The sequence below is a fragment of the Salvelinus fontinalis genome, chromosome 11 (genome assembly GCF_029448725.1).
Source record: "Salvelinus fontinalis isolate EN_2023a chromosome 11, ASM2944872v1, whole genome shotgun sequence".
Classification (NCBI taxonomy): domain Eukaryota; kingdom Metazoa; phylum Chordata; class Actinopteri; order Salmoniformes; family Salmonidae; genus Salvelinus; species Salvelinus fontinalis.
The window spans coordinates 39,251,652-39,265,848 of NC_074675.1; the positions used below are offsets into that span (position 1 = coordinate 39,251,652).

At 45.1% G+C, this 14,197-nt stretch overlaps 1 pseudogene; it reads left to right on the forward strand.

Annotated features, from left to right (window-relative positions):
- Window positions 1–8,268: 8,268 nt before the first annotated feature.
- Window positions 8,269–12,399, forward strand: LOC129865724 (thyroid receptor-interacting protein 6-like; annotated as a pseudogene).
- The last annotated feature ends 1,798 nt before the right edge of the window (window positions 12,400–14,197 follow it).

A 14,197-nucleotide genomic window follows, 5' to 3' on the forward strand; every position in this document is an offset into this window, starting at 1 on the left:
AAGTGCTTTGTGAAAGGCCTGTTGTAACAATGGCTGAGAGGATGCCTTGTTCAGTCAAGGTGACCTTAAAGTGACTTACTCATTCATTTCAATAGCCAATGCAGTTCATAAGTAAGAAGTATACTTTTAAGGACAGTATAGGAAAGACAATGGGTTTGAAAATGTTTACCAATTACATTTCAGAGAGCCTTTAAAGGAGCCTTCATTGGGTTGACTTGTCACCAACAGATTTGGATACTGGCAGTTTCCTGTCATGCCAAATAGTGCTCACTTCCAAATAGTGTCTCCCCCCTGAGTCACAATGAACTAAAATAGGGTCACACAGATTTTTATTTTGGTAGTCTTACAAATCTTCATGGTATCAAAAGTATACCCCTCATACATATATGGTTATTGGCTCAAATTGAAGAAGACCCCTGTACCATGTCAGATATTTAGTTGAAATGTTTTAAGTTTCTGTTTACATCCCAATATTGCATGGTATATACAACACAGTTAATTAAAACATAAAAATCTTGTTTTTTGAGTTGTAAAAGAAGAGAACTATTCAAAGATGCTCTGTTGGTCAATATTCCCCTTTGATGACTCCCTGTCATCTTATCAAGCAGATATCTTACACCAATCTGTTTGTAGTTGCTCTCATCCATATCATGGCCCAGGCTTCCATTAAGTAAGCCTTGTTGTAGACAGAACAGTCCATAGTGGCAGGAGTCTGTCTTCTGTTTCTGTGGCATGAAGCCACTTGATGTACAAGTACACCCATTGGCCAGGACGCTAGTCTGTCGCAGGCTCTTACCCCCAATCTATCTCCTTCATGCCGAGTGCCAAACAGAGGCATCAGATTACATTTATAGAGTCTTTGGTAGGACTCGGGATCGAACTCCCAACCTTTAATGACACGGCCATTGTGTTGGTTCCAGGTGTCTTGTATGTGTCAAATTTCAAACTGTAAAATATTTGTATCCATTTCTATAAGTTATTTGAAAGCATTTTAGGAGATGATCGTGGTCTAAAGAAAACAGCAGATGGAGCACCCCCCTATCCACATCGATGGGACAGCAGTAGAGAAGGTGGAAAGTTAAGTTCCTCTGTACACATCATGGACAAACTGAAATGGTCCACCCACACAGACAGTGTGGTGAACAGTGCCTCTTCAAGCTCAGGAGGCTGAAGAAATGTGGCTTGTCACCCAAAATCCTCACAAACTTTTACAGATGAACAATTGAGAGCATCCTGTCGGGCTGCATCACCGCCTGGTACGGCAATTGCACCGCCCATAACCGCAGGGCTCTCCAGAGGGTTGTGCGGTCTGCACAACATATCACCGGGGGCAAACTACCTGCCCTCCAGGACACCTACAGCACCCGATGTCACAGGAAGGCTAAAAAGATCAACAAGGACAACAACCACACGACCCACTGCCTGTTCACCCTGCCACCATCCAGGAGGCGAGGTCAGTACAGGTCCATCAACGCTGGGACCAAGAGACTGAAAAAAACTTCTATCTCAAGGCCATCAGACTGGTAAACAGACATCACTAACACAGTGAGGCTGCTGCCTACATACATACTTGAAATCATTGGCCGCTTTAATAAATGGGTCACTAGTCACTTTAATAATGCCACTTTAATAATGTTTACATATCTTGCATCACTCATCTCCTATCTATATACTGTATTTTATACCATCTATTGTATCTTGCCTATGCCGCTCTGTCATTGTTCATCCATGTATTTATCTGTACATATTCTTATTCCTTTCCTTTACTTCGATTTGTGTGTATTAGGTAGTTGTTGTGGAATTGGTATTTTTGCACTGTCGGAACTAGAAGCACAGGCACTTCGCTACACTTTCAATAACATCTGCTAACTATGTGTATGTGACCAGTAACATTTGATTTACATGGCCAAATTCTGTCATTCTGTCATGCACACATTCTGTGTGTGTGCATAATGCTTTTAAATGCGTTTTTGCCACAGTCCTTTCTAACCTGTCATGCGCTGCTTGTGAGTGTTGTAGAGGGAAACAGAAGACATGGGTATTCAGGGATGGGGCCATAATAGCAAATTATAGCTCCAACCGTCCAATAGTTAGAGCCAAAGAAAACTGGACCCGCTCAGTTTGACACAACTGCGTTTAGCATCTATCGGAGGTTACTCATGTCACACGGTTCTATGAACTAAGTGGCGCAAGTTGATTGAGAATGATTAATATCCCCACTGCACCTATAAATCCAGTATAATGTATAGAACAGACACAATTCCCTATTATATCTCACAGACACTCATATTTGATCTACACAATACATTTCTATCTGAACATTCTTGTAATGTAACATCCTGCTGAACAGGCCCGTGGAGACTCCATCTACCGGCCGTATGACTGTGTTACTGTAACTGAGGTGGTTTGGTGACTGACCACGCTTGTGTGATGCGTAACCTTGCCTGAGACCTGAAGAGTTGTTTTGTAGTCGATGCCTGTAGGCTTTGGCTTGGCAGGCAAGTGAAGTGTTAATAATCAGGGTATACTCAGTTAACAATGACTACAAGCTGACTGTAAGTCCTAGATCTCCAGTGTCTGTTGTGCCTTCTTCACCTGTGTGGGTGGACCATTTCAGTTTGTTGTTGATGTGTATGCCGAGGAACTTAAAACTGTCCACTTTCTCCACCTCTGTGGATAATTAAGAAATAATATCAAGAAATTTAATTATATGTATCTTTTGGATGTCTGTGATAAATTTTACATGGAAATGTTATTTTTCAGCCTGTAGGACTCCACTATGTCTGACATTACAATGCAGTACAATCACATACTGTTTTTCTAATTGAGGCCGGAACATGATCAACACCCATATCCTGTAGGTAGGCAGGGTTGCCATGGTGTAAGGACTTGATGTGTCTTGCCATCGGGTAGTCCTTGTTTCCCAAAGGGAAAGTTTTTGGATTTACAAACTGCTGGCCACTAGGTAGCTTACCCTATTTTAAATGAATGAATTGATTTCTCACCATTCCTGTAGAGTCTTAGTGGTCGCTTTGCTGTCGTCTAGTGAACATATTTCCCAGTTATCCTCTGCTATGTTTTATCTATTGTAGTCCTTGTTTGCTGCCAACTAGTGTTGCTGCCAACTAGTGTTCGCTCTAAATTTTTGACCACTGCTATTGTCTTTTCTAAAAAAAAAAATGGTTACATTTTTAATTTCTCCTTTATTTAACCAGGTAGGCCAGTTGAGAACATGTTCTCATTTACAACTGCGACCTGGCCAAGATAAAGCAATGCAGTGTGACAAAAACAACACAGAGTCACACATAAACAAACGTACAGTATATAACACAATATAAAAATCTATGTACAGTGTGTGCATATGTTGAAGAGTAGGGAGGTAAGGCAATAACTAGGCCGTAGAGGCAAAATAATTACAATTTAGCAATAACACTGGAGTGATACATGTGAAGATGATGATGTGCAAGTAGCCTAGTGGTTAGAGAATTGGACTTGTAACTGAAAGGTTGCAAAATCAAATCCCCGAGCTGAGAAGGTAAAAATCTGTCATTCTGCCCCTGAACAAGGCAGTTAACCCACTGTTCCTAGGCCATCATTGAAAATAAGAATTTGTTCTTAACTGACTTGCCTAGTTAAATAAAGGTAAAATAAAAATAAATAACTAAAAGCAGAGATACTGAGGTGCAAAAGGATAAATGATATGGGGATGAGGTAGTTGGGTGTGCTATTTACGGATGGGCTGTGTACAGGTACAGTGATCGGTAAGCTGCTCTGACAGCTAATGCTTAAAGTTAGAGAGGAAGATATAAGACTCCAGCTTCAGTGATTTTTGTAATTCGTTCCAGTCATTGGCAGCAGAGAACTGGACGGAAAGGCGGCCAAAGGAAGTGTTGGCTTTAGTAATGACCAGTGAAATATTCCTGCTGGAGCACGTGCTACGGGTGGGTGTTGCTATGGTGACCAGTGAGCTGAGATAAGGTGAAGCTTTACCTAGCGAAGACTTATAGATGACCTGGAGCCAGTGAATTTGGCGACGAATATGTAGTGAGGGCCAGCCAACGAGAGCATACAGGTCGCAGTGGTGGGTAATATATGGGGATTTGGTGACAAATTGGATGGCACTGTGATGGACTACATTCCGTTTGCTGAGTAGAGTGTTGGAGGCTATTTTGTAAATGACATCGTCGGGGATCGGTAGGTTAGTTAGTTTTACGAGGGTATATTTAGCAGCATGAGTGAAGGAGGCTTTGTTGCAAAATAGGAAGCCGATTCTAGATTCTAAATGGAGTAACACAGTATGAATCATAATACCCATAAAACCTAGTGGTCAAACAAGGAAATGGTTCCAATAGTTTTCCCACCATATATTTTTTAGAATGTTTAGAAACATTTAGGCTTACCCTGGTGTGACGTTTTGATAACCGTGTAAATCTCTCTAGGACAAGGTGACTTTTATCAATATATTTGCGCATATTTACCCCCCCCCTCCCATTTAAAAAAAATAAGGTAGAGAACGGCAGGCAACCTCAGGGTCAGGGCAGGCAGAATGGTCAAAACCGGGAGGACTAGAAAACAGCAACTACAGCAACTCAAAAATGGGAAAACACAAGGGTAGGACTTCACGGGACAAGACAAACTGGCAACATGCTAACAGAAAACGCAGGTATAAATACACTCCTAGTGGACTTTAATGCAGGGAAACTTAAATCAGTTTTACCTAACTTCTATCGGCATGTTAAATGTGCAACCAGTGGGGAAAAAAACTGAAGACCAATCTTTACCCTACACACAGAGACGTGTACAAAGCTCTCCCTAACCCTCCATTTGGCAAATCTGACCATACTTTTATCCTCCTGATTCCTGCTTACAAGCAAAAATTAAATCAGGAGCACCAGTGTCTCGGTCTATTAAAAAAGTTGTCTGATGAAGCAGATGCTAATCTACAGGACTGTTTTGCTAGCACAGACTGGAATATGTTCCCGGGATTCTTCCGATGGCATTGAGAAGTACACCACATCAGTCACTGGATTTATCAATAAGTGCATCGAGGACGCCGTACCCGCAGTGACTGTACGTACATACCCCAACCAGAAGCCATGGATAACATGCAACATTCACACTGGGCTAAAGGGTTGAGCTGCCGCTTTCAAAGATCCCGGGAAGCTTATAAGATATCCTGCAATGCCCTCCAACGAACCATCAAACAGGCATAGCGTCAGTACCGGACTAAGATCGAATTGTACTTCACGGGCTCTGACGCTCGTCGGATGTGGCAGGACTTGCAAACTATTACAGGCTACAAAGGGAAGCACAGCCGAGAGCTGCCCAGTGACACGAGCCTATCAGAAGAGCTAAAAACGTCTATGCTCGCTTCGAGGCAAATAACACTGAAATAACACTGCATGAGAGCATCAGCTGTTCGGGACAACTGTGTGATCACGCTCTCCGCAGCCGATGTGAGTAAGACCTTTAAACAGGTCAACATTCACAAGGCTGCAGGGCAAGATGGATTACCAGGACATGTACACCGAGCATCTGGTGACAACCTGGCAAGTGCGTTCAATGACATTTTTAAACTCTCCCTGTCTCAGTCTGTAATACCAACATGTTTCAAGCAGATCAACATAGTCCCTGTGCCTGTAGCACGTCTGTAGCCATGAAATTCTTTGAAATTCTGGTCATGGCTCACATCAACACCATTATCCCAGAAACCCTAGACCCACTCTAATTTGCATACCGCACCAACAGATCCACAGATGATGCAATCTCTATTGCACTCCACACTGCCCTTTCACAACTGGACATAAGGAACACCTATGTGAGAATGCTATTCATTGACTACAGCTCAGCGTTCAACACCATAGTGCCCTCAAAGCTCAACACCAAGATAAGGACCCTGGGACGAAACACCTCCCTCTGCAACTGGATCCTGAACTTCCTGACGGGCCGCCCCCAGGTGGTAAGGGTAGGGAACACCACATCCGCCACGCTGATCCTCAACATTGGTGCCCCTCAGGGCTGAGTGCTCAGTCCCCTCCTGTACTCCATGTTCACTCATGACGGCACGGCCAGGCACGACTCCAACATCATCATTATGTTTGCCGATGACACAGTGGTAGGACTGATCACCGACAACGATGAGACAGCCTATAGGGAGGAGGTCAGAGACCTGACCGTGTGGTTCAAGGACAACAACCTCTCCCTCAATGTAATCAAGAAAAAGGAGATGATTGTGGACTACAGGAAAAGGAGGACTGAGGACACCCCCATTCTCATCGACGGGGCTGTAGTGAAGCAGGTTGAGAGTTTCAAGTTCCTTGGCGTCCACATCACCAACAAACTAACATTGTCCAAGCACACCAAGACAGTTGTGAAGAGGGCACGCCAATACCTATTCCCCCTCAGGAGACTGAAAAGATTTGGCATCGGTCCTCAGATCCTCAAAAGGTTTTACAGCTGCACCATCGAGAGCATTCTGACAGTTTGCATCACTGCCTGGTGTGTCAACTGCTCGGCCTCCGACCGCAAGGCACTACAGAGGGTAGTGCGTATGGCCCAGTACATCACTGGGGCCAAGCTTCCTGACATCCAGGACCTCTATACCAGGCAGTGTCAGAGGAATGCCCTAAAAATTGTCAAAGACTCCAGTAACCCTAGTCATAGACTGTTCTCTCTGCTACCGCACGGCAAGCGGTACCGGAGTGCCATGTCTAGGTCCAAGAGGCTTCTAAACAGCTTCTATCCCCTAACCCATAAGACTCCTGAACAGCTAATGAAAGGGCTACCAAGACTATTTGCATTGCCCCACCCCCCTCTTCTACGCTGCTGCTACTGTTATTATCTATGCATAGTCACATTAATAAATCTACCTAAATGTACGAATTACCTCAATTACCTCGACACCGGTGCCCCCACACATTGACTTTGTACCGGAACCACCTGTGTACAGTCCCGATATTGTCATGCACTGCTGCTCTTCAATTATTTGTTATTCTTATCTCTTACTTTTTTTAAAGCTATTTTCTTAAAACTGCATTGTTGGTTAAGGGCTTCTAAATAAGCATTTCACTGTAAGGTCTGTTGTATTCGGCGCATGTGACAAATACAATTTGATTGATTTGACAAGATTACTGTTGTTTATTATAGACTATATTACTTGATCTTGTTCCTCTATCTCCAAAAGGAACCAATGGGAACAGCAGCTGACAGTGGCAAAATAACCATTGTTTGGCTACATTTTCTCATTAATTAAAGGAAAACCATATACACTTTTAAAATGTTTAGCCTGCTGCTACCAACAACAGGTTTGTCAGACTGAAAGACTTAACATCTCACAGTGCCTTCATATACTATACACTACAACTACATTTGGTATCATTTAGAGTTGAGTGTAAACGTCAGAGACAGTAACTATTGTAGTGAATACAGACCCATGGGTAATAGTGACCCAAAAGCCACAAGTGTGGGATTTTGTTTTTTGAGTGTGTGTGTGTTGGCGCACTCTGTGTAACAGAGTGGTATACTACATAGCTGGATCAATGAGTTAGCCAGCTAACTTTGATAAACAACCAGAAATAACTTGATTTTCTGGTTCATTAAGAAAATTAAAATTAGATATGTTTTTTCGGTTGTTAAGTCAAATAGATAAGGGTTTCCCAAACTCAGTCATGGCCCCTTCCCCAGGTGCATGTTTTGGCTTTTGCCCTAGCACAACACAGCTGATTCAAATAACCGACTCATCAAGCTTTGATTATTTGAATCAGCTGTGTATTGCTATGGCAAAAAAGAAAAACGTGCACCCAGGGGGCCTCAGGACAGAGTTTGGGAAGCCCTGAATCAGGCCATACCTTTTTAAAGTTTCTTTCCCAAGAATACAGTTCTTTCTGACTATTTAGGCAAGTTAGCTGGCAAACTCATTGATCCTGCTTTCTAGTATACCCCTCTTTTGTCTCTGTCTCCTGGAATTCCCTGATGGTTGGGAATGGTGCTGTCTTCCTGCTTCTCAACTATAAGTCTATTGTTAAACTGCGTATGTGTGTTGACATAAGACATCCAGGTTGAAGCATCTCTGGGTTCCAGTGCTTACCTGTGACGTAAATATGCAAACAGCAAGTTGGTGTGGCAGTGACAAATCTTCTTGCCAAAATAGGACAGTGCAGCTGTTTTCTTTTTATTATAAGAACCGCATTAATACCAACATGTAAGTGTTTTGTTATAGTTTTAAATTGTAACAGTTTAATCACGACAACCTCTTTTTCAGAACCCTGACATGTCTGGTCCTACCAGGCCGCATCCGAAGACTCTGGGTAGCCCAGAGAGACCCGTCCCTCAGATGTCCGGACCAGCCATGTACAGACAACCGCCCAAGAAGGTTTCCAGGGACACCCGGCCCAAGTATGTGGTTTATGACCAGAACAGAGGAGGAGGCGGAGGTGGAGGAATGGCCACTAGGTACATGGCTACCGGTCCCACAGGTAAGAACATGGTGATGGGCCTTCTATTACACTGGGCTTGTCTTGTGTGAAACCTTGCTATAATGAACTTGTGATGGACTATTGTGAAAATCAGAAGTCCGTTCTGTAGCTCAAGCCTTGGAGTAGAGCGTTGGACCTGACACACTACTGAGTACACCAACACCTTTGGTGATTAGCACTTGATGTAAATAAACATCTTGATGTAAATAAATGTTTGTCATGTGGTTAATGTTGTGTGTACACTGTGGTTATTAAGTCTTGTTTGTAAATGTAAAGTGCACTGTTTTGTATGTGTTCTACAGCTGGGCCCATTCAGCACCACCAAGAGGACCCAGGGTTTCACCTTAAATATAATGACCACTACTACCAACCACCTCCAAAAGGGCTCAAAGAAGACCAATCCTTGAACCCTCACATGGACCGCTACAACCTACCATCACATGGACTGCTGATGGTAGGTTGTAATTGCTTCTGTATCCTGGAATTCCCACTGATTATTGGTCCATTTCACCATAGTGTTTATTGTAGTTCCTAGGCAAAGATTTGTAGTAATGTAATATTGTTATGAAGCCAGATATTGCTCATAATGTCCAATATTAAAATGTATTGGGACACATTTCTACATTTGCTCTACCTATCCATCTCCTTCTGTTTTGACATTTTATAAAGGTACCCATCTTTATTATGTGATCCTGTTACATTTTTTTAAAGCACCGGGGACCTCCTGAGAAGCTGATTGGACACCACTCCAACAGTGATGCAGAGATTGACTCACTCACCTGCATGCTGGCCGATCTGGACAGCCATCCACAAAACAGAACACAGGTAGGCTGACTGACTACATGGGACTGTGAGGAGTAAAGGATTCTTCTGAATCTTGATACAGAAACCTATGACTTTGTTTATTGTTTTCATATCTGTCTGAAAGTGTTACAGGCTCCTCTGGATATTTAGGCCTTGGTTATTAGTTGCATTGTAAGGAATGCATAGTAAAATATATATTTATGGTCCCTTTCCTTTCTTTCGTAGCTTAATGACAACGACCGCATCTCAGGGGATCGCTACAAACCCTTAGCCCAGCCAGGAGCATCCGCTCAGGGCAGGCCGTCCATGAGTTTCCCCCCTCACCCCCAACCCCAGTACCATCGTACAACCCCATACCCCAGTGATCCCCACCAGGGTCTCCAGTACTTCCCCCAGCCAGATGACACCGAAGACCAGGACTCCAAACGGTACCCCCAGCTTGTCCCCGCCTCCTACACTACCGCCCTTACTGGCCCAAGGTTCGGTGTCCAGATCAAAACAGCCCAAACTGTCACCTACTTCCAGACTGGTAGGCAAGCCGAGCAGGCTTACACCCCTCTCCCACACCGCCATCATGCATTGCGGTCCCCACCCAAGAATCAGACTGGCCCCCAGGGCTGGTACCCTCCCCACCTCGCTTCCCAAGCCCAGGAGCTGCGCTCTGAGAGGGGTTACAAGGGGAGTGCCGCAGGGTTTGGAGGGAGAGCTACCCAGTGCCCCATATCCAATAGAGGCCCAGAGACTCACCAATCAGGGTCAGGCTCGGCACCAAGCTCCGCCTATCAGCCCAGTAAGGTGAGTGTCTGGAGTTCAAACGTAAACTCCTTTTTTTCTTTTTTAGGGGTGGATAAGCTTAATTTTGCAGAAAGATGCTTCCATCAATGTAAACGTCAACTTTTGTTTGTGTTGCCTCTTAAGGTAAACTATGGTCCTTTTTGAATACTTGTATCTTCAGTCTCTTGGTTTCACTGATCTAAATGGGGAAAGTAAAATCTCTATGCTGATTTTTCTGGGAAAGTTCATATGTTTGTCCAGCAGGGAACAGCAGCGCCGAGGCCAGAGGAGGAGTTGGACCAGCTCACAAAGAAGTTGGTGTATGACATGAATCATCCCCCTACAGAGAAGTACGTTGGTATGTTCCACTTTCTTTCTAATGAAATGGTGTCCTTTGTAAATAACAGTCCAGTCAACACATCTTAATTTCCCCTTGGGTGACACCGTTAATTTCATTTCAACAATATGTCCCTCCTATTTGTCTCATCTCTTCTCCCCTTTCCATCCATACTACCAGGTCGCTGTGCACGTTGCGGTGACAACGTCCTTGGCGACGGCAGCGGCTGTATCGCCATGGGACACGTGTTCCACCTGGAGTGTATAACTTGCATCACCTGCCACGCCCATCTCCGGGGGAAACCGTTCTACGCCCTGAACAAGCAGAGCTACTGCGAGAGCTGTTACGTTGTGAGTGGCTGTCACTGACTGTCCTCTTTCTGTATTGAGAAGTCTCTTCTCCCTCTTTCGTTCTACATTTCTTTTTAGCATTCTCTCAATTCCTCAGTTGATCTCTTTCGCTCTTTTTCACCGTTTATCTCCATAGATTAGATTCTCTCTCACACACACACTATTCTGTCTGAACCTGTGCTGCCCCTCTCCCTCCCCCCTCAGAGTGTCCTAGAGCGCTGCTTCATGTGCTCCAAGCCCATCCTGGACCGTGTCCTGCGGTCCATGGGCAAGGCCTTCCACGCGCACTGCTTCAACTGTGTGGCGTGTGGCTGCTCCCTGGATGGTGTGCCCTTCACAGTGGACGCCAACTACCAGATCCACTGCATGTACGACTTCTACAGGTCAGCAACACGGATAGACCATACTTACTGAGTGCCAGATACTGACTTTACTTTTGGTTCTAATAATTTTTTTTACCCTCAATTTCACAATATCCAATTGGTAGTTGGTCTTGTCCTATCGCTGCAACTCCTGTACGGTCTCGGGAGAGGCGACGATCGAGAGCCGTGCGTCCTCCGGAACATGACCCCGCCAAGCCGCACTGTTTCTTGACACACTGCTCACGTATCCCGGAAGTCCGCCGCACCAATGTGTCGGAAGAAACACCGTAGAACTGGCGAAGGTGTCAGCGTGCATGCTCCCGGCCGGCCACAGGAGTTGTTAGAGAGCGATGGAATAAGGACATCCGTGCCAGCCAAACCCCTCCCCTAACCCGGACAACGCTGGGCCAATTGTGCTGCACCTCTCTGGTCTCAAACCCTGGTCTTTAGTGATTCCTCAAGCAGTGCCTTAGACCGCTGCTCCACTCAGGAGGCCACTGACTGTACATTATGCATGTAATCAACTGGAACACTAGCACAACAATCAGATATAATACTCTGTCCAATAGACCCATGTCTAAAACTTAAACTTGTAAAGTGTAATTCAGAGATGAATTGATCAATTAATCTTTGACTTACACTTTGAGTTTTCAAGTTTTAGACATGAGTCTATTGGTCCGATTATTATATCTGATTGTTGTTAGTTTTCCATCCTCTGAGCTATGTTAGTGTTGACACTGGTGCTTCCTGTCCCACACAGGAAGTTTGCCCCTCGCTGCTCAGTGTGTAGCCATGCCATCGTGCCTGAGCCGGGCCAGGATGCGGCGGTCAGTGTAAAGGCGCTGGGCCGCAACTTTCACGTCAACTGCTATGTGTGTGAGGTGAGTGGTCACTGTGTGTGTGATAGTAGAATAGGTCACTCAAGTTGAGTGATGTTTACAGTTTGGCAGACCATCACATCAAGTGTACACATCCCACTCAGTTGAACCTATTCCAGTGTTCCTGGATTGACCCTGTTTTCTCTGTCCCCTCCAGGAGTGTGGTCTGCTCCTGCCCTCTGAGGGTGAGGGGCAAGGCTGTTACCTCCTGGATGGTCACATCCTATGTAAGGGCTGCCACGCCCGGCACAGATCCTCTCACCCAAAATCTCCACTGACTGATGACCAACTAGGAAGTCACCTCTGACCTTTAACCAATGACCCCTCAACCCTTCCATTACTTTAATCTGCTCTGCGGTAGAAGTTGCCCAAAGTAATAGATCTGGAATCAGATCTACTCCTCTTATTCATAACCTTAACCACAAGGGGGGGGGGGGGGGGGGGGTGTTAACCTGATTTGAGATCAGTGTCGAAGGGCATCTTCATCCCCCTTCACTTTCATCCTCTCATAGCCTTAATTTATTCTTCAGATGCACAAAGCTGAGGAATCAGTAGTAGTAGGCCTACTATTGAACCTCAAACTGACAGTCTTCAATATGAAGTCATTATTTAATTTCACTTGACCAGGTTTATTGGTACAGGTTCAAGACAGGGTCTTGAAACATGGCTTGATAAAGAGTTCGACCCCTTTCCTTATCCTCTGCTTTACACCATCACCTGTCCTCTATATTCTCGACCCCTGCTCCCTTTCCACTACACTTCACCCTATCCCCTACCCCTCAGTCCCATACCAGTACTGTATAGAGCCCCTGACCTGCAGGCAGCAGGGGCTGCATTACCCCCAAACCCTTGACTGCACCACTGGTCATCTCACGCACTATCCTGCATGTTGCACACGCTCTGTCATGCACTATCCTACATGTTGCACACTGTCTGTCACGCACTATCCTGCATGTTGCACACTGTCTGTCATGCACAATCCTGCATGTTGCACACTGTCTGTCATGCACAATCCTGCATGTTGCACACTGTCTGTCATGCACAATCCTGCATGTTGCACACTGTCTGTCATGCACAATCCTGCATGTTGCACACTGTCTGTCATGCACTATCCTGCATGTTGCACACTGTCTGTCATGCACAATCCTGCATGTTGCACACTGTCCGTCACGCACTATCCTGCATGTTGCACACTGTCACGCACAATCCTGCATGTTGCACACTGTCACGCACAATCCTGCATGTTGCACACTGTCCGTCACGCACTATCCTGCATGTTGCACACTGTCTGTCAGGCACTATCCTGCATGTTGCACACTGTCACGCACTATCCTGCATGTTGCACACTGTCTGTCAGGCACTATCCTGCATGTTGCACACTGTCTGTCAGGCACTATCCTGCATGTTGCACACTGTCACGCACTATCCTGCATGTTGCACACTGTCTGTCAGGCACTATCCTGCATGTTGCACACTGTCTGTCAGGCACTATCCTGCATGTTGCACACTGTCTGTCATGCACAATCCTGCATGTTGCACACTGTCCGTCAGGCACTATCCTGCATGTTGCACATTCTCACACACCATCCTGCCAGACACAGGTGGGACATGGAAGGAGCTCTATGGAAAATAATGATTGATATATATTGACGATGTGGAGGATCATAAGTAGGAAAATTAGGTGATATTGAGGAAGATGAGGAGTACAGTGTCTTCCTGGCTGTGGGGTAACTGACCAGTCCAGATAATGGAACATATATATTTTGTATTCTACTAAAGTCAATAACCGTGCTGAACTGCCTCATAAGCAAAGTGCACATATGCAAGGTATTTCTGTGACTGAGTTTATATTGCAGGTGGTTTTGGTTGTGGAGTGAATGTGTTTGGAGACCAAGTGGGTGTAGTCAGTGTTGTGCAGTGAATAGAGTTTTTAGAAAGTAGACGGAAAGAAAGATTGGTTAGAGAACGAGATCACTGAAGTTAATGCTTTGATCTCATTGGATGTTAATAGTCTTGATTTTAAATGCAACCTTTTTATTTAACTAGGCAACTCTGTTAAGCACATTCTTATTTACAATGACGGCCTACCCCAGCCGAACCAGGATGACGCTGGGCCAATTGTGCGCTGCCCTACGGGACTCTCAATCACGGCCGGATGTGATACAGCCTGAAATCGAACCAGGGACTGTAGTGACGCCTCTTGCACTGATATGCAGGG